The sequence below is a fragment of the Hesperophylax consimilis genome, chromosome 13, assembly GCF_061612785.1.
Source record: "Hesperophylax consimilis isolate HC1 chromosome 13, BYU_Hcon_1.0, whole genome shotgun sequence".
Taxonomy (NCBI): domain Eukaryota; kingdom Metazoa; phylum Arthropoda; class Insecta; order Trichoptera; family Limnephilidae; genus Hesperophylax; species Hesperophylax consimilis.
In genome coordinates, this window is record NC_142848.1 from 1,405,772 (window position 1) to 1,427,407 (window position 21,636).

Genomic DNA, 21,636 nt, shown 5'->3' on the forward strand with positions numbered 1-21,636 from the left:
GCGGAGGGGTATGTAGATTGTTTTTTTTTTAAATTACTTTAATAATAATTAGTCTGTGTACCACCATCACAAGGTTTGCAATGTTTTCATATGTACCTCCCCATGCAATAATTCCATACTGATGTAATGACTGGATTCTAAACTAATAAATATATAAATACATTTCCTAGTAAGCTTAACAAGTTCACATAAGTGTTTGTTCCATTTCATATGTCGGTCTATAATTACAGCGAAATGTAATAGGCCAAGTCATAATGCGTATAGCGTATGCATAATTGTGTCTCCTCCCTTATCCAGCACGATTAAAGCTCGTTAAGCTCGAGGGGCCTTATATTTAAACTGTTGCACAATAATTGATTATGGAAAATTGTTGTTTATCAGTTATGTAAAATAAAAAAAACAACCTTATTAGTAAGGCAGGAGGAATATTATAATATGATATGCAGACGTTGTCTATCCACGATATCAAGAGTCGTAACAGACTGGTTATGTTTTTTTTTTTGTTTTTCCACACACTTTTCCACAAATGATCATCTAGTCAATCCACATTATGCAAGTGCATTATATAAGCATAAAAATACAAAACAAGACATCAAATCACCAGAGATCAAATAGGAAAATAATTCACCGACTCCAGATATTTTCATATCAGAGGGTTCGGCTCGGTAGAACTTCTAATTGGACCTATAAATCCTACTGATTCTTTAATATGAAAATTTAAAAAATCTTTCGTTTTCCCAGGTGTATTTAAAATGACTGTTTTTTTTTTCATTTTTATGTAAAAATTCTTTGATAGATCTAAAACGCCTAAATTTTGAATGAGAGAACTAGGTATAATTCCAGTAGCCGAAATAACAAATGGTAATATTTTTATAGTCCGAGAATGTTAAATTTTTTTAATCTCATATCCTAAATCTGTGTATTTTCTTATTTTTTCAGATTTTTGTTAAAATTATTTTTATTATTATTAAAAATTGATATATACAGATACTTTTTTGTTCGCATAAATTACCTCACTATAAAAGTACTAAACTACCTCAGTAGGCCATTCCAAGGTGGTAAATTGTACCGACTCACAAGATAATATGTCTAGACAGTGATACAAATAGTATATTTTCAACCGTAAGTAGTTTCCTCAGAATAGCTCAGAGAAATATTTTTTTTATTTATTTTGCCAATCCAAATGCTCAATCAACTAGGATGTGTTAAATTGGAATACCATACACGTTCGTATTTTAAAAGAAATTGATTTATATATTGTGCAGCTATCTTTATAAACCATTGAACGTGTAAAGAATGATATCATTTTCAAAATGATAAATGTTAAATTTATTATGTATACCAAGAGGCCATGTACATTTTAAAAGCAATCATAATCTTGAATTAAAACAGAGCCGTGAGCTAGTTATTTTTGCAATTACTATCTGCCAACTACGTAAACAGTTTGACAATATTTGGTTAAGTATAAGAAAAAATGGTATCTTAAGAATGCATTTAAATTATTTCAGTAAGTACATTATAAAACCCTCGTGTCTACACCAGTATCTGACTAGGTATTTTAAGTATAATGATATACTGTTATAACTGAAATTACAAAATATTAATGTTATTGTAAAATATCACTGATTGCTCTAGGAATTTGCTGCGTTGCGTTGGTGTAGTGTTATTTAACTCCATTGTATAAATATTTAATCTCAAATAAGAATTCAACTTTCTTAAAACACTTAGGTAAAATGTGTATCTTGTTGCACTTGCACAAGAGAACTAACTGCTCCCAACCGTCGCGTCGAGAGCAAGCGAGGGTAAAGGTAGTGGAGAGGGAAAGGAGATAGGAAAGAAAAAAGGTGGGGAGCTACTCTAGTTTTTCAGATCAGATCACCAAATACGGCTAAAGCAATTTCAAGCGGCGTTCCAATTCTGAATGGTCATCTTTCACTAGGTTGACACTGAGAGCATCTTCCACTCTACTTAATACTAATTACTGAAGAAAATAAATAATATTATCATAAACTATTTGTTTTAAATATTAATTAGCACCTAATACTTATTAAACACAGTTTTTTGTCTTGAAAGTCATGTTGTATTGTCAATAGCGCGCAGTAAAAATTAGCCTAGAATATGTCTGGAAAAAATGGCGTAAAAAAAAGCAGAAAATTATTGATAAATTTAATTTTTTTATGTATTTGAGGATATTTTATGTTGTCAAAATCTTTCTACCCCAATAAAATAGTTCTACCTTCTTCCCTGATTATTTATTTTATGTGGTTGAAACCTATCCTGGTTGATATATATTAAAAATACTATCTTCCTCAAGACAAAATGTAACACTCAAAAATAAACCCCATATTATACTTTAGATCCAATATTTTATGGGTGTCCTTCTATAAATAAATATCTTCTATCCCTTCTTCCATATCTAATCTAAAATTGCCACCCCTCCGTTCAACTTCTCATCTCTTCTAAATCTGAACTGGACTACAATACTTCAAATTTACATCTAATTAATTTATAAATCCGCCTACAATTTGAAGTGATAGCATAGAACATCGGTGATAGCGTGAAACGTAACTGGCTATATGTATCATTTATGAAAAGAATATTTTCAAATATTCAACGCACAATAAAATTCATACGGACTCGAAAACCAAACACAACTAACCTTTGATCATAGAACAAAGTATGGAGACACCGTATGCTAATCTAATTCGTTGTGATATTACTGGTAGTTATTTCGACAAACATTTGTTGATTGGTTGGATTAGACCCCTGATGTTAGTCAGTGAGACTAAAAAACTCCAGCCGACAGCATTCATCATCTTCGCTAACCCCTCCGCGTGACGACGAGTGAGAAACGTCTCTTTTGACACCCGGAACGCAAAGCGAGTGAAGAGGGGAAGGGGTGGGAAGGAGGCAGCGACGCACGCGCAAAAGCTTCCCGGCGCCGCCCGGGTCAGTAGGCGCCGCGACGCCGTACGGTGACGTCTTCCGATGCCGCGAACGTACACCGCCGCCGTGATACCCGCGAAACCGTCGCGCTTAACCTGACTTAAATGTCGTACCCACTCCAGCGTGTGACTTATATAGAATATTACATTTGAGATAGTTTTTCTCACACGAAAATATAATTTAAAAAAAAAACATTTCGTTATTATAGTGATGACTTCGATTATTTAATATAATAAAAAAAATTAAAGTTTTTAAAAATGTTATTCACAAGTTTGAAAAGTATTTAGCGTGTGAAAGGATGGCATCAAATGATGATTAACACGGTAACTGATTTTAATTAATTATTCTACTTTTCTTGTTTTTATTAAACAAATATGTTGATGTTGTTCTATCCAAAGGTACTCATTTCATAACCACACGTTTATTTCAAAGTACGATAAAAATTCCTATAAAATATCCACAAAATAAATATTTATTTTGTGTCATAAATGAATACGGTGCCCCTTTTTGGGTATTATTTTGAATGAATTTATTGAAAGAAAAATGTTTTAAAAACTCTATTTTATTCTCCAAACTCAAAGGAATAATATTTTATACCAATTAATTCGACACATAAATATGAATTTCAGTGAGAAATTCAACTGCGCCACGAATTTTACCGAAAATACGTGCGGAATATAACATTAAAAAATATATTTTTAAGTCAATGACATCAGTAGTAAAATATATTTGTTTTATATTTATGTATTTCTTGAAGATATGCCTTACGTATGAACACATGAGATACAAACCTGGAATCACATACAAATAAGGAATAATAACGCATTAACATTTGAACTACTTATCACTTCGAAATTTTAAATTTTTTTCACTTTAATTTTTCTTCACAGTTGTATTTTTTTAATGTGAAACCGCACAACAGTCCCGACTTTTTCCAACCGTCTGAATCCAGTGCGACTATGGCACCCCCAATCAGGGTATGTTGTGAGGCTGAACGTAGTATGGAGGGAAAGGAGAACAGGAAGGTGGGGAATTACTTGGTTATTCAGATTTTGTCACTAAACACGGCCAAATCCATTTCAAGCAACGTTTCCATTCTGAATGGAAGTCTTACACCGGGGCGATACTGAGAGTATCTTCCATTCCGGAACGTGCCACAAATATTATTTTTAATGAGTAAATTGTTTGATTAAATTAAATAATTCACGGTATTTGAACCCACGACCTCCAGCTTTGTAGGCGAAACCACGGAGGCCGTCAAATTGTATATTGAGGAATTAACTTCTCACGAAGAAAGAATTGAGAATTAAATATGAAAGGTGAAAATTAAACCGTTTTAAAGTGAAAGAGCGCTTGAAAATGGTGTGTAATAAATGCCGATTTCATTAAAAATCTTTTAGATAGTGTTCATAGAAAAATATTTTTATTCTTTATCTATCTTTTATATACTCAATAATATTATTATTATATTTAAATAAAATGTTTTTATAAATTGAATAAGAACATTATTGAGTACCTATATAAAAGAAATTAAAAAAAATAATGGAGTTTACAAATTAACCTTGAAAACAATAAATAAAAAATCATTTATCTTGTTATTCAACCGCCATCGTAGAACAGAAGTGTACATTGGAAATGTTTTAAGATCAGTTCTTAAAAAATATTACGTCAAGAACGCTAATGTAATCTATTTTTGATAAATTTATCAGCTTGCTATTACTATTCAAATCATATCTCAAAACCGTGCTTGAAATGGCTTCACCTATTGGTGGCTCGATCACACCAATCGGGTGTTTCTCAACAATCCTAATTCATATCTTCATCCCCTCCCCCCTCCCTTCAGCCACACAACGTAACCCAATTAGGGAGGCCATAGTCCCCTGGCTTCCGGTAGTTGTGACTCTTGTGCTGTGTTTTTTTTTTAAATCTAGTTTTTTAAATTTTCCTTTCTAACATATGCCTTCAATTTAATATCGTGAAAGGATCTCAAGAAATCCATTAAGTTCCAGCTCATTGTCTTTATTTTTTTCTCTCATTTTATTTTATTGTCTAGACTCTCCATTTATACTTCATATGAATAACCCTACTCTGAAAATTATAATTCAGCCTTTCACATTAATATATTTTGCTTTCTTTATATTTTCCCACAAAACGGACCATATCTTAGTTGGATCTCAACTGCCGAACGACGGAGAAGGTTGAGTTTTAGATCTATTTGGGAACTAAATGTATCGAACGGCTTATCTTCACGGTGGTAAGGGTAAACCACTAGTTGTGGGACTAGAGACTAGGGCGATACGAGTAACTTTACAACTGGATTACAGAAAACTGATACAGGTAGGTGGTAGATTCAGGAGACTTAATGAAGCAAGTAACTCGGACGAAAATTTGAACATTTCTCTAAAATTCAAACTTTTAACGCAGCAAAACTACCGCAACCTCGTCTGAACACGTTTCTCCTTTTTATTTGTTTTATTTTGAACACCGTTAAAAGTTCTAATTACTCACTACTAACTGGAGCCAGCAGGACTAAACTAATCAAGGGTAGGCAGACAGAACGGACTGCCACACACTCCTTCAATCACATTCATGATTTGTCCGTACATTCTTCTGTTATTCTGACTCTTCAAATGGCCCGACTCAAGTATTTGTTTAACTAGATCGTTCCATATCTTCCTCGGGCGTCTTTCTTTTGTCTTCTGGTTCCTCTCTTCGTTCACTCGCTCTTCACGCCCAAAACACCTTAAGCATCCCTTTCTTAATCTTTATCATTATGTTTACATCAGCCTTGCTAATCCTACCTAATAACAATAACCTAATACAACACCCATAAGATTTGAGAATTTTCACATTTCTTACGTGATTATATATACTTAGTTTTACCACACATGCGCCTCTGGGATCTAATTTCTACAGAATTCAGTTTACTTTCATCCTTCTTTTGTCAGTTTCAAGCCTCTCTGCCATACATCGGGGTAGGTACCGGCACCGTTAAATTTGGTTCTTTGGACAATTTTTTGTTGAACTATGGCTTCCCTAATCGTGATACCTATGTTGCGAGACTTAAGCGTGCAATAGGGGAAGTATATGGGAAAGAGCAAGCTGAGGAGGAACCTGGCTATTATTATCTGGTCACCAAACACGGCCATATCATATTAGTGCCAATAGTGTTTAGAGAGTGATTTGAACTGTATAAAAAGTCGAGGACGACCAAGGAAGACTTAACGCATTATCTCTGTACAGGAATGAGATACGGAGTCGAATTAAATTCTATATAATTTAATTTTTCAACAGCAATGTGGATTTTATAATACTACATGAAGTGAATGCTATAAAATGTCGGGGACGGCCGAATAAGACATGATGAAATTTATCAAATACATAAGTGTGGTAAAATGTAGCGAACATGATGAACAAAGAAAGTGGAAGTAAGTCGTCGAGGAGGCCCGTAAACCTTTTTGATACTCAAATATGATTTAAGATTTTCACGGCCAAAAGTATTTTTTTAATTTGTTTTTGGGGTGTCATGGCGTGTTGCGCTAACTCCTTCTTTAGCCAACGTTTTCGAAGACGTTGGCTAAAGAAGGAGTTAGCGCAACACGGCATAACACCCTTTTTTAATACTGTACAATAATACTATGTCCACCTTATAAATGCACCAGTTTATCGGTACACTAGAATTCCCGAACATCGCCGGGTTCACTTCAGATATCAAATTAAGTCATGGATAGGTACAATACGGCTTTACGCGAAATATAACTATTCTATTTTCGTATATTTTTTGGTTCTTTTTGTACATTTGAAGAATGTGCGACAAATAAGATTGAGGTGAAATTTCCTCAAAAGATTGCAAGAGTAAAAAATTGGATATGTGAACTTTTATACGGACAAAACTATTTATTTACATTCATTTATGTATGTACGGGTGTAATAAAAAATCATCTCAATATTATCAAGCATAACTTGCAAAAAGCGTATTTTAATGAAATGATTAAGTTAACGTTATCTGTGAACACGTAGATTATATTTAACACCAATTTTACGCTTAAGAAGGTTTATACTACCGTTGTTGATTTTTTTAGTTTTAATAAATAAAAAAAACTTGTAACTTCTTATCGAAATATTTTTTCTTATTAATACTTGAGTACGGTACTAAGATTTTTTTTAATTATTTATATTATCTATTCTATTATACATAAATCATGTTTTTTTTTAAATTATTTGTACTATCTATTCTATTATACATAAATCATGTTTTTTTTAATTATTTGTATTATCTATTCTATTATACATAAATCATGTTTTTTTAATTATTTGTATTATCTATTCTATTATACATAAATCATGTTTTTTTAATTTCTTGTATTATCTATTCTATTATACATAAATCATGTTTTTTTAATTATTTGTATTATCTATTCTATTAAACATAAATCATGTTTTTCTCATAAAAATCAACCTCACTAAGACTAATCCTGTATCGAGGTTAACAATTTATATTTGTGATAAGCAAACATATAGTAATGCTACATGCAAAAATAAAATATTTCAAAAAGAATGAAAAAATATCTATTAGATGAGTTGATGGATAATTTGACAGTATATTGTAACAATATTTGAACCAAAACTAACCATTAATCATTATTTCCAAGAAGAAACAAAGAAGAAAATAAAGATAGCTCGTTTTTACCAAATTAACATCTCATTTTATTTTATATTAAAAAACTTATTGCAGATTATTTTATTCCATAACTCAATGTAAAAATAAGGTTAAATTTTACAAATTTATTTAAAAAATATCTGCCACTTCAGATTTACGTACGGATAGATTCCCTGCTTTGCATAAGATTGTACCAAAGTATGCGATAGGTACTTTGCAAAAAAAAATCTTTTTAAAAAATCATTACTTCTAGCGAAACAGCTCACCTTGAGCTTTATTATATTTCTTAAAAGTAAAGAAAATTACTTGAGACCTTAAAAAATCTAATTCCGATGTTCTTGATAACCATACTCTTCTTTTTTACGTTTACCGTTATTTTTTCTGTTACGGGAATGAATATTCCTGCCAACTTAATCCTGTAAAAACCCACCCCCTAATTTGGATTTAAAGAATGTCTCATTATTTCGAATTCTTATCTTTCCGTGCCTCCGATAAAAAGTACTAACATTATGGACTCCAACTACATTTCAATATTTTAATTGAGTTGGTTTGTTTCATGCGAAACTGGAACATTTCCATTGCTTCCAATTTATGTCTGTGTGGTTTCGTTTGAAGTTTATCGCATAAAATTTGAATACACTTTACTCCGAAATTAAAAGGATTTGGCCTGCATAAAATTATAATTTCAATATACTTTGTAGAAGAATGGCATGCAAACCTACATCATATTCAAATCCGAGTGTCTAAAATAATACCGATAGTTTTTTAAGTCGACGTCAGCAAAATTTATAGATCGTGTGTTTTAATTCGGATAAATCATAAATCATTTATCAATTGATTTAAATCTATTGACACTTCGTTCTAGAAGCGAATAAAGTGTAACTTCCGAGAAGGACCACCATTAAGTAATGAAATATAGTAATGTTTGAAATTATTTATTTTTTGTATCGGGTGGCTCTAAATCTGAGTAAATAGGTTCTTCCCAATCTTCCTCCCTCCACAAAATATAATACTTAAGTTCCTCTATCCGAGTTATTGAAACACTTTGATAAATATGTATATTTTTTGATCTATGATTCGGGAGTCTTAAGTCATCGATATTTTATTTATTTTTTTACAGTTATTCCATACAAGAGGCCCTTAGAAAAATAATTCTTCTCTGGGCCTATGTCATCTTTGAGGATGTTGGGTGGAGAATCTTTTGAGGAGTGGAAGGAATAAACATGGGTCTTGAAGAAATCGATGTTGAAGGAGGGAGGTAACATAGAGCTGTTGAACTCAAAAACGAGTTGTAGAAGCGATCCGTTCTCGTGTGAGAAATTTTAACTATGTACATAATATATGTTGGGCACGCGTTTGGCGTGTTTCCCGACTATGCACCGGTGCCGAAGGGATCAATGACGCTACTTCCTCTCAGCATCTTCTATTGTAAAACCGGTAAAACAGGGACCGCTTTAACTCTAAGGATTGCAATCCGTTTGTTAATAGAAGGGAGTCGAGGATTTTTCAGGTATTTTGGGGCTCCAAACTAGAGAAGGCTGCCAAATTCAACAGTGGAGTGCACTCGTTATTTGTACAGGGTCAGCAGTTGTGTATCATTACAGTATCTACGGGCATTTCCAGTACGCCAAAGTAAGTTCTTTAAGTACCTAGCTAATAGTTGTGAATGTTTGAGATAGCTTAGTCTAGAGTAGACAAGTTTTGCGTTTCCTTTGAAGTAGGGTTAAAACCCAAAATAAGCTATTTTCAATATCCGACGGAAGATTGTGTCACCTTTCCTGAATATACTACATTTTACGGAACCCGAAGAATTTTCTGGAAATTCTTTTCATATCATAAAATTTTAATTTCCTGAATATGTTTTATATGTTTATTCAACATAAAATTGATATCCAATAAAGCTGTTTCTTCATAAGATACAGGTACATATTATTGATTGCCGAAGAAAATCATTTGTAATCAGTTTACGAAGTTTACAAAGTTTAATGTTAACGGTGTAATTTTAACCGTTTAATGTGAACAGTTTAATATTAACACTTTGATGTTAACAGTTTAATGTTAATAGTTTAATATCAACGGTTTAATATTAACAGTTTAATGTTTATGCTTAATTTTAACAGTTTAAAATATAACCAATAAGAAAGTAACGTCCTTCATACGTTGTTAACAGCTACACACCGCTGCTGATTCGCCGCAGGTCGCCGCATAATTTAAAAAAATGTATATCGATCGAACTTATTTACTTATTATGTTTTATTTTATTAAATAAACAAGTTTTAACTAAACATATATTAACTTTATATGTTATCTCAATAACCACTAACCCTTCAGGCCTCTGACATATTGACTGTTATATTTTTTAAAGAAGCTGTAAGAAAGTCGGAGAACTTGTGTGTATTTTCGCTTCTCAATCAAATCCAAACAAATAGGATACTTCTGAACATATCCAAAAATTAAAAAATTAGATTAAATACACTTTCAAATAATATTACTAGAAATAAATATGTAAGTTTTGAATGCAAACATAAAAAGTTTTTTAAAATGGCTCGCTTTTTGTTTTTTTGTCAAAACACTGAATTAAAATTGGTAATAACAAAAAAAAATATTAATCCATAAATAAATGTTAGCATCAAGGCTATCTCAATTTTTTTTATTATTCCATAAAAAATAATGAATATAAAATGGTTTGATAGAGGTGTACGTTTGAATTATTATGAGGTTAACTTCAATATTTGAAAATTAAGCTTTGTGTAATACCGTTTAGTTCATCTAACGGTGAGACTCTGGCGCAAATCAATTTATTTGTCCCAGAGTCTCACTCTCGGGCACGTCACCATAGCATATTATATTGCCGATTGAGTCGTACGAATCTGTACCCGAATTCGCCTGTAGGAAGAGCGATACGCTATTTAAATATATTAGATAAAAATTTCGACATTTTCTTCGGAAAATTCAACGAGTTTGTAAGGTTTTTGGCGCTACATTCTCACTGTGAAAATGGTACTTTTACAATTAGTTACATAAAATATCTTTAATGTTGTAACATTTTTTGTACACAAATAAAATAAATAAAATAAAATTAAAATAAATATTTAATAATAAGTATGGCGCTAAGGGAGACAACGATAAAGTCACACAACTCTATCACGGCGCACACTTCGTGATTCATACCTATTGGCTGATACGTTATGTTAATCTGACCTAATAATTGATTCACGTGATGATGTCACATTCGCCACAAGCGTCCCCGACTTCTTTTACCACTAATTGATTCACGTGATGGTGCCACAATCGCCACAAGCGTCCCCGACTTCTTTTACCACTAATTGATTCACGTGATGGTGCCACATTCGCCACAAGCGTCCCCGACTTCTTTTACCACTAATTGATTCACGTGATGGTGCCACATTCGCCACAAGCGTCCCCGACTTCTTTTACCACTAATTGATTCACGTGATGGTGCCACATTCGCCACAAGCGTCCCCGACTTCTTTTACCACTAATTGATTCACGTGATGGTGCCACATTCGCCACAAGCGTCCCCGACTTCTTTTACCACTAATTGATTCACGTGATGGTGCCACATTCGCCACAAGCGTCCCCGACTTCTTTTACCACTAATTGATTCACGTGATGGTGCCACATTCGCCACAAGCGTCCCCGACTTCTTTTACCACTAATTGATTCACGTGATGGTGCCACATTCGCCACAAGCGTCCCCGACTTCTTTTACCACTAATTGATTCACGTGATGGTGCCACATTCGCCACAAGCGTCCCCGACTTCTTTTACCACTAATTGATTCACGTGATGGTGCCACATTCGCCACAAGCGTCCCCGACTTCTTTTACCACTAATTGATTCACGTGATGGTGCCACATTCGCCACAAGCGTCCCCGACTTCTTTTACCACTAATTGATTCACGTGATGGTGCCACATTCGCCACAAGCGTCCCCGACTTATTTTACCACTAATTGATTCACGTGATGGTGCCACATTCGCCACAAGCGTCCCCGACTTCTTTTACCACTAATTGATTCACGTGATGGTGCCACATTCGCCACAAGCGTCCCCGACTTCTTTTACCACTAATTGATTCACGTGATGGTGCCACATTCGCCACAAGCGTCCCCGACTTCTTTTACCACTAATTGATTCACGTGATGGTGCCACATTCGCCACAAGCGTCCCCGACTTATTTTACCACTAATTGATTCACGTGATGGTGCCACATTCGCCACAAGCGTCCCCGACTTCTTTTACCACTAATTGATTCACGTGATGGTGCCACATTCGCCACAAGCGTCCCCGACTTCTTTTACCACTAATTGATTCACGTGATGGTGCCACATTCGCCACAAGCGTCCCCGACTTCTTTTACCACTAATTTGATAACCGCACTAGGAACACTTTGTTATTTTTTTTCAGAAAATTCACTTCTCATTGAGATGTCTTTTCCATTAACATTTCAAGTGCCAGTTTTAAGTTGTGATTTCAAGAAGTCGTTTTGCTCTCAAAGCTTAAGTGGTTTGATACGTCAATAAAAGCGAAGAAGCTCTGAATTCTGTCAATAATGATTATTCGAGTAGTTCAAAAGCAGAGTTTCTTTCATAGGAACGTGTTTCACGCTGTTCGCTCTTTATTGCAAAGTTTCATAAACTTAGGTGTAGAGTTATCCAAGGATTTTTGTGTTTCATTAGAAGACATTCTGATGTATTTATGAAACCTGACTACAAGAGACCTGACAATTCTGTGTTTGCGGTGACGCGAATTTTCGGATTTTTCAAAATAAGAACAACATGTAAGTTATAGTAATAATAGTTTTAATAAATTAAACGAAAATACTTGGTTATAAGTCACGTAATTTTTAAATTACTGTTTTTTAAGTTTGTTATAGTTAAGCCCACTTGAAGTGAAATGACACTAAACTGCGCTATATAAATGCCATGTTATTATTATTATTATTTATTGATAAAAAAATTCTTTTCATTTATTTAAAATTTCAAGTCACAAAAGTTTATTCAAGAATGTATGCAGGGGTAGAGCAATGCAATACATTCCATATTTTGAAATAATAAAAAAGAAATCAGACAAATAATAAGAAAAACAAATTAGACAAAATAACAGTAAATTATACAAAATAACAAAAAAATCGTCAACATAACAATAAATTCGTCAGCATAACAATAAATTAGACAAAATAACAGTTAATTAGACAAAATAACAATACATAGATAGGCACAAAAACTGCAGCCGTTCGTAGACGATATTTGAACATTTCCCATCTACAGAGGGCCATCAGTGATGGTCGACCATGGCAGTGATGATTGTATTATTTGATTGGCGTAGTCTGTGCAATAAGCTTCTAAATATTTATTTGTCTTTTTTTAATCATGAAGCCCTAGACGGAGGAGCAATTCGAGAACAATTTTAAGCCGCGGGGTGAGCGGAAAAAAAATTTAAAATGCCGTAACCAACTTGAATTTTTTAATGACGTATCCCATTCTTTACCTCATCGAAAACCCCGAAAATCCTAAGCCGTTATAACTGCGTTAAGAACACAAAAATAAAATAATAATAGTTCATTATGCACCACTTTCCACACAAATAAGTTCAAAAGTTGTTAGTTAATATGGCTGCCAGGAAATGTCCCTTCAACCGAGATTTGACTTTAATGCCATTTATCAACAAAACCGCACTAATGATCTGTCTATGGAAAAATACCAAGAATTTGTACGTTTGTTGCAAAATACCGCTGCGCTGCTTTTGCTAAAAAATAACACTTTTCCTAAAAATCGCACAAAAAATAACACGGATTTCTTCAAAAATAATGCGAAATCCGCCGAAAAATTCAGGCCTCTACAGTGATGCATTTACGAGAGTATGGCATCAGCATCTAATACAAACAATAAATTCCAAAAAGACTAAATTGATGCATATACGATCTCCACATGCCAAATACACCATCACGCCTATAATAAAGTCGCATACATCTGAGTGTATACACAATTCTTCACAGTCCTGTAAATGTGGAACCATTTTTTTTTTTTTTTTTTTATTTTTTTTTTTTTTTTTTTATTTAACAATTTTTTATAAAAGATAATGTGTCCTTACTGGGGTACCCCGTTCTAAGGTCACATTGTACATGGTTATATGTTTGAAATATTATAAGTACATATGCTAAAATACTACATAGAAAATTAAAAAACAATATTTAGAGAAAAAATAAAACATAATACAAGCTTTAGTCTTTGTTGGGTTGCAAAATTATATCTATATTCTTCCTTCCCTTATCCATAATCCATTTCTTAATGTTTCTTTTGAAGTCAGTTATTTTTTTAATGTTTTTTATTTCAAAAGGGAGGACATTAAATAATTTTATAGAATAATACTGCATATTTCTTTGTCCAAAAGTTGTTTTAGTTGTAGGTTGGTGTAACATGTGTTGTAATGTGGATCTTGTGAGTCTGTCTGAGTTTGTCTGTGTAAAGTTGTCCTGGTTTTTGAATGCGTAAATTAGTATATCTTTTGCGTATAATTGTTTTGGTGTCATTACATTCAGGGTTTTAAAAACATAGTCGGTAGGAGTTCTGATGGGGATCCTAAGTATAATTTTTAGAATTGCCTTTTGTGTTACGAGGACTGGTTTTATAGTGGAATCGCATGAGCTTCCCCATCCGATAAGACCATATTGTAGTTGAGATTGGGCTAATGCGTAGTAGATTTGAATTAATTGTTCTTTATCTAAAATGTTTCTTATTGTTTTGAAGAAATAGGTAAGTTTTTTTAATTTGTTGCTCACATTTTCTATTTGGGAGTTCCAATTTAAGTTTTGATCAATAATTATCCCAAGGTATTTTATTGTTTGAATTTCAATCAATTTTGGGCAGTTGCAAGGAATTTCATGGTTCGCGGTTAAACAATTTTTATGAATTTTTATGTTTAGGTTTGAATTGACTTTATCTGTCTGTTTGTTGTAAATTTTGAATTTAATATATTTAGTTTTTGTATCATTTAATGTTAGTGAATTTGTATCAAGCCATTGTTTTACCTGATTCATCCCTTCTTCAGCTTTTACGAATACTGTCTCCCACGACTTTCCATGGAAGAGAAGAACTGTGTCGTCTGCGAAACTAATTACTGAGCCGTGACAGTTTAGATTACATAGATCATTTATATATATCAGGAATAAAATCGGCCCTAAGACACTGCCTTGTGGAACTCCGTATTGAATTGGTATTGGTTGACTTGATTCATTTTTAATCCTGACTAGTTGTGACCTTTCTGACATATAGCTTTGAATGAGATTCAGTTCACGACCTACGATTCCAATCTTTTTGAGTTTTTCTAGAAGATATGTATGATCAATTGTATCGAAAGCTTTACATAGATCTAAAAATATTCCGATACACTTATTACCATTATCGAGACTATGTTTTATACTTTTTACAATAGAGGCGATGGCATCGGAAGTTCCCATATTTTTTCTAAAGCCGTATTGATTTTCAGATAGTATGCGGTTTTTTTCAAGATATTGAGTGAGCTGTTTCTTAATAACTTTCTCTACTATTTTTGAAAGATTATTCAATATTGTTATCGGTCTATAGTTACTTATATCCGCTTTATTTCCGGCTTTAAAGATTGGTATAACAGAACCCAATTTAAGCGATGCAGGAAAGATACCATCCTTGATACATCTGTTCACAAGGTGGAGAAGTGGTTGGATTAGTTCATCTCTAGTTGATTTAATTATTCTCATTGAAATGCCATCTGATCCGGAAGTGAGTGTTGGTTTCAATGAATCTATAATGATTTTAATGTCATCTGCCGTAACTGTATTTAATTTAAAGGTGATATTATTAGTAAGTGCGTTGTTATTCTCATTAGCAGTACGAAGAGGTTTAATGATTTTTTTAGCTAAATTAGAACCGACATTGGAGAAATATTCATTTACAAATTGGACTATTTCCCTTGGATGTTCTTTCATATTTAATTTTTGATTTGGTGTATCCAGTTCGGAAATATCACTGTTTGTATTGTTGTTAGTATATGTCATCTCCCTAATAATTTTCCAGACAAGTTTAGGGTCGTTATTACAGTCTTGAATCTGACTTTTATAATAGTTACCTCTGGCATATTTCAGAAGTTTGGAACACATATTTCTATAATGTTTATAAAGATTTAGTAATGAAAGATCAAGTGGGTTTTTTTTAGTTTTCAAGTGTAATTTGTCTCTAATTCTTATACTTTTTAGAAGTCCTTGAGTAATCCAAGGTTTTTTTATTTTACGTTTGTGTGAAGTCTGTGTTGTGAATGATTCTGAACATTTATGAATATTTGTTTGAACAATGTTTGTAAATGAGTGCCAGCAATCTTGAAAATCTTTAATTTTAAGTAATTCTCCCCAATCTTCCGATTTTAGTAAATCCTTTAATTTGTTAACATTAATTCTTTTTTTAACAAGTGTGTTTTTAATATATGTTTGTGTATTTTGAAGTTGAATGGTGAGTAGTAGTGTAAAGTGGTCAGTAATATTGGATTGGTGAACGGCGGTACAGTATGGTTTATTTGTTTTTACCATGATGTGGTCAATACAGGAGGCAGATACAGTTTGAGCGTTTTCGTTATATCCTAATCTTGTTGGTACATTAACTGCACTGATCAGTCCATGATGCAGCAAAAGTAGTTGGTAGTCATCACACTGCGGGTGTTTCTGTCCTGTATTTAGTAGATTAATATTAATGTCCCCAATTAAGTACACGTTCCGAACATCTCGTAGTAGGGTTAGCTCATCATCCAGGGAATTAAGAAAGGGAGATATGTCTCTTGTTGACGGTGATCTGTATATCCCGAATATTGAGATGTCATTATTAATGTTTATCAGTAGATCAGTAGACAGACATTGAACTGGTACAAACGTATGTATATTTGGGGATAACTGTAGATGCGCATATGAAATGGGATACACACGTTAGCAACATATGCAAACGCCTACGAGCTATTGCGGGGAGAATTTACAAAATTAAATATTTTATGCCTATAAGTACGTTAAAAATAATCTATTTGTCACTAGCGGAATCTACAATCAGATACGGAATAACGTCCTGGGGAAACTCCTGCAAGACAAATATAGGTTACATCCAATCGATTCAAAACTCCATGACTAAGCTTTTGGTAAACAAACGTATTTATGCACAAAGAAGAGATATAAAATTCTTATATGAGTCAGTTAACGTATTATCTGTTCGAGGAATATTATGGTTTAAAATTATATGTCAAAACATAACGTCAGATTCAATATACAAAGAAAAAGTAGATCATGCATATGACACAAGATTCAATAGAAATGAAGGTATGTCTATTCCGAAAATTATAAATAAATACGGACAACGGACTTTCTCTTATCTTGTGCCTACCATATTTAATAAGATTCCAATAGACATAAAAATTCAATCAAATTGCACCCCCGAATTAAAAAATAAAATTAAAAAATGGTTAATAGATCAAGCTTTTTTATACTGATATTGTTTATAATCTTATGCAAATATATATATGAATATGAGTGATTTGCCTGTGTTACAACTGACTGTCTTTGTATTTTATTATTTTGTATTGTAGTCAGTTAAAAGTTATTCTATTGTTTCTTTTTTTATATTTAGCTCTGTTTTGTCATTATATAAGTTCTTATTTAAACTCTTCTGTATCTATTTTAAATATTGTGATTTCTGGCTATCTGTATGCTTAAGTAATATATTATGTTAAACTGACCTGCTGACAAACTGCTTTGGCAGTTTAGCGGGTATAAATAATAAAAAATAAAAAAAATAAAAAATTTCATAGAAATATTGCTCAGTTTTAGATATCATCAATATCTCGATGAGTAAACTAACTATGCTTTCGTGTTTTATTTTCTTTGAGAAAACGTACAGTTGCATCCACATTTCATTGTAGGTATTGAATGTTAATAAAGGAATGAAAAAACGAAAATGATAAATGAAATAATTGGTTCCAGTTCAAAATGGTGGACGTGTTAGACACTACCTTTTTATCTTGCCAGAGTTTGCAGGATTGTGGCATAAACTGTGGGCTGTCAAATCGGAATTATCAATATTATAAAATGACAATTCTTTTTCACCGGCCTGAAGAAAGTGTGAAAAAGAATTGTCATTGAGATGGTCTTTCGACAAATTGTTCAATTACTTAATTGAAATAAAAATATACAATTTTACGTAAAATATTTATGATTTATAATTATTACGGAGGTGGGTATTTTAGTACCTATTTACAAATCTTCTGCTTTCATAGGAAATTTTAATTTTAATTTATTAAGTAAGAGAAAAGTAAAAATATAGTGCTCATCATTCAATGATTGTCAAAACCGAATAACATAACTGATTGAGTATTATTATATATAAAACTCTATCATTTCTTATATTATGCAAGCTACAAAAGTCGTATGGTTGTTTGGATGAAAGTGTCAAAGCCAGTAAAAATCTTATGGCAGTTTGTATAAAAGTGTCTGCCAGTAAAAATAGATGCGCAAGTTGAAAATATCGTAAAGTAACTACTCTAAGGACGGGTTGTTTCGGAGAATTTGAACAATTCATCAAATTTCAACGTTCATTTCCGGGTTCTGTGAAAGACTTATTCAAGTTCTGTTTTTATATCATTGTAGGCTAGTTGCTTGACAAAACTGAAATAAAAACAGAATTTGAAAAAATCTTTCACAGAACTTGAAAATGAACGTTGAAATTTGATGAATTGTTCAGATTCTCCGAAACAACCCGTCCTTAGACTACTTGAAGTGACGTTCGAATGTATGTTCAGATGTAAAATGAGTGCAAAAGATCTGAATATTTGATGAAAAGATCCAGGTTTCTGTAAATAAGTGAAGATAGCGCAGGGAGAAAAATGAGGATTGCTAATTTAATAAGAATCTCTTCAAATTATTGGTAATCCGGTTAATAACAGGATTGAAGGCCTTTAACGGATGAATTAACGTGTATCCTGATAAACTTTTAGCAAACTGCGAATATATTAGCAGCTTATTAAAAAAATAACAGGAAACTTGTTAATTCATTCGTTAAGGACTATAATCTCGTTTTTAACCGGATTACCAATAATTTGAAGAGATTCTTATTTATTAACAAAACTCATTTTTTATCGAGTGTTAGCCGAAAGTCTTGAGTCATATATAGTTTTAAAATAAAAAAAATTAAATGAATTCACCGATTTGTCGCTTATGTACCGCTATCGTTTTTTTATGATGAATACCGCACAAAGGTCCCGACTGCTCCCAATCATTTGGATTCAGTGGGATTAATCCAACTCCAATCGGATAATGTTGTATGGCTAAAGGTAGTGCGGAGGGAAAGATGTGAAGGGGGAAGGTTGACAAGTACATGGTTATTTAGATCTGATCACCAAACACGGCTAAAGCTTCTCAAGAAAGGTTTTGATTCTGAATGATGGTCTTTCAACAGGGCGATACTAAAAGTATCTTACACTCTAAAATTAATTCACTACAATAGTGGGAAATATTGCATGATGTATGCATTATAAATAATAAGTTGTATGATCAACGCGGTATCATAAATTCACATTCTGTGTAAGTTCTTTGGTATCAGTCAAACTGTGCTGGACAGCTATACACAACGTGACATCGGCAATGTCAGTCATCTGTCACTATCGGAGAAAGGTTGAAAGGGTCAAAGCGAAGGTCATATGCTATGTTCTGAATCGTGCAAATTACAAGACCATTAGACTTAGTGTTCTAGACAAGTAAAGTCAGATTTCGTGAATTTTCGAGTGTCCTCGCTGTTTCTAGGTGACTTACTAATTTGCTAAATGTGTTCATCTAAAGGTGAACGTCACAAATTGTAAGAAAAAAAAATTTTTTTTCGCAGTTTAAAAAATATATGTTAAAGAAATACGGTAAAAGTAGATATGAAATATAATTTGTATTTTCGAAGAAAGCAAACACTTTGGAGTGTGACATTATATATTAATTGAAAAAACACACTTTGTAAGACACTACATTTAATTTGAATTAATAATGACAGCCAACCGATTTTCGCTTATCTCAAGCTTTATCAGGGCTTATTATATTAACTAAGTAAGTATCTTAAATAAATATATATATTACATTTAATTTATATTAAATAAGTTACTATAATAAACCCTGATGAATCTTGAAATAAGCGAAACCAGGTTGGCTATCATTATTAATTCAAATTAAAAGTGGTGTCTTACAAAGTGTGTTTTTTCAATTAATAAATATAATTTATGAGGTATTTATTATTAATTATCTATTTAAGGTTTTATTTTATTATGATATTTTAATACTAATCTTGCACGAAAACGTTAGCAAGTGGTTGGAAGAGGAGTGTACAGTACTGTTTTGTAGTTATTTATTAGTAATTAATAATATCATAGGTACATGTATTGTGTGCTATAGTCAGTACATTACAGGGATAAATCAGAAATAAAATATATATGTATGTAATATAAATGTAAGTAGTATACTCTAGTTCCAGCGAGTTATTTCTAGTGTCACGTTATCGTTCTAGTGTCACGTTATCGTTCTAGTGTCACGTTATCGTTCTAGTTCTAGTATCTTCTGACTTTTCCATCTATGACGTCTGTACGACCGTAGTAATAAAATATAATATTGTTTATATTTGGAGAAGAAATGGTCGCTTGTAAAACATAAATGAGAATAAAATATTATGTCTTAGATTAATTCAAGTGAAAAAAATTTTATTGACAAGATTTTTCAAAGAGTTTAATTTCTTCTAATTTTTCTTCGGTAGTCGATTGAAAGAAGTTCTTTGAAGTATAATAATATTGTGTAAATTAAGTATTTATATTTAAGTGAAGTACGGTTTTCACATAAAAATTGGTATTCGTCTGAAAATCAGGTAATCGTAATCATTAAAGTAAAAAAGAAATACCAATAAGTGTTATTGATTTTTAATGAAAGTATAGCTTTAAATGAAGGTCATTGAAATTTATCCAATAAGCGAGCTGTTGGGTAGTCGGAACATATTTTTTTAATATAATTTTCATTATTATTCTCTGTACAACTCCTGATGAAAGAGGGAAGGATATGTCAATATTGAGCCAGGGAAGTATAGGAAGCAATATCGTATAAGCCATGACGGGGGTCCTAAGGAAAGTATTTTATAAAAACTTTCAGCTTCAAAAATCCTACAATGATTTTGAAATATAATATTTGATTTTTAACGGGTCCGTGCTGGACTGAACGTGGATTGGCGACCTTCCGCCCTGCCCCAGGTATTCCGACGCTTTCTCCTCATGGTCTTCGGGATATTCCCAACCCCAACTCACACTTCTCGTCCAGGCACAACCGGTTTCCTGGCTTAGGGGCGCGGAACCTGATTCTCGTGAAGACAATCCAACGCCCAGTTTTCTCTCCCAAGGTCTGCCTGTTAGTGGTTATCAACACCTCCTTCACCACAGAAAGAGGAACATACTTCACCATTTTTCTTTTTTGTTCTTTTTGCAGGTGGCTGTTTATTATTTTAATATTCCTCTACCTATTGTCGACATTTTGTAAATATGTGTTTGTTATACTAAGCAAATAGAAAAGAACTTACTAAAATTATTAATACGCTGCACTTGCATACTGCCAATAACAAGATCTTGTTTTGAAATTTTAAATGTAGACACGTTTTATCAAAAAATTAGCGTCCTTGCGAGAGCCCTGAAGGGGTACCATCAGTACCTAAAACAGGGCGGGGAAGTGGTGGGCCTCCTCCAGAATGGGTCTGTGCTGGAGTGTTATAATATGATAAAATAAAAAAGAAAAAGTAATAGGTAATATAAAATCTTTTTTGAAGATAGTTAAAACATGTTTCAAATATCTACAGATCATCATTTAAATATTTAAAATCTCTATAATCATCATTTAAATGTTTCAAATCTCTATAGATCATCACATAATTGGTTAAAATATCCGTTGATCATAATAAAAAATCATGGTTATTTAATAAAGTTTTAAGCTGAA

The 21,636-nt window shown here is 32.6% G+C and overlaps 1 protein-coding gene across 2 annotated transcripts in view; it reads left to right on the forward strand.

The window, feature by feature from the left end:
• The first annotated feature begins 2,973 nt into the window (after positions 1–2,973).
• The window catches only part of LOC149418279 (neurotrimin-like), a 183,798-nt gene continuing 165,135 nt past the window's right edge, over positions 2,974–21,636 (forward strand). For both annotated transcript variants that reach the window (XM_089638440.1, XM_089638441.1), the window contains exon 1: positions 2,974–3,269. The gene's annotated coding sequence lies outside the window, so the exon portion shown is untranslated. The remainder of the gene's footprint in view (positions 3,270–21,636) is intronic.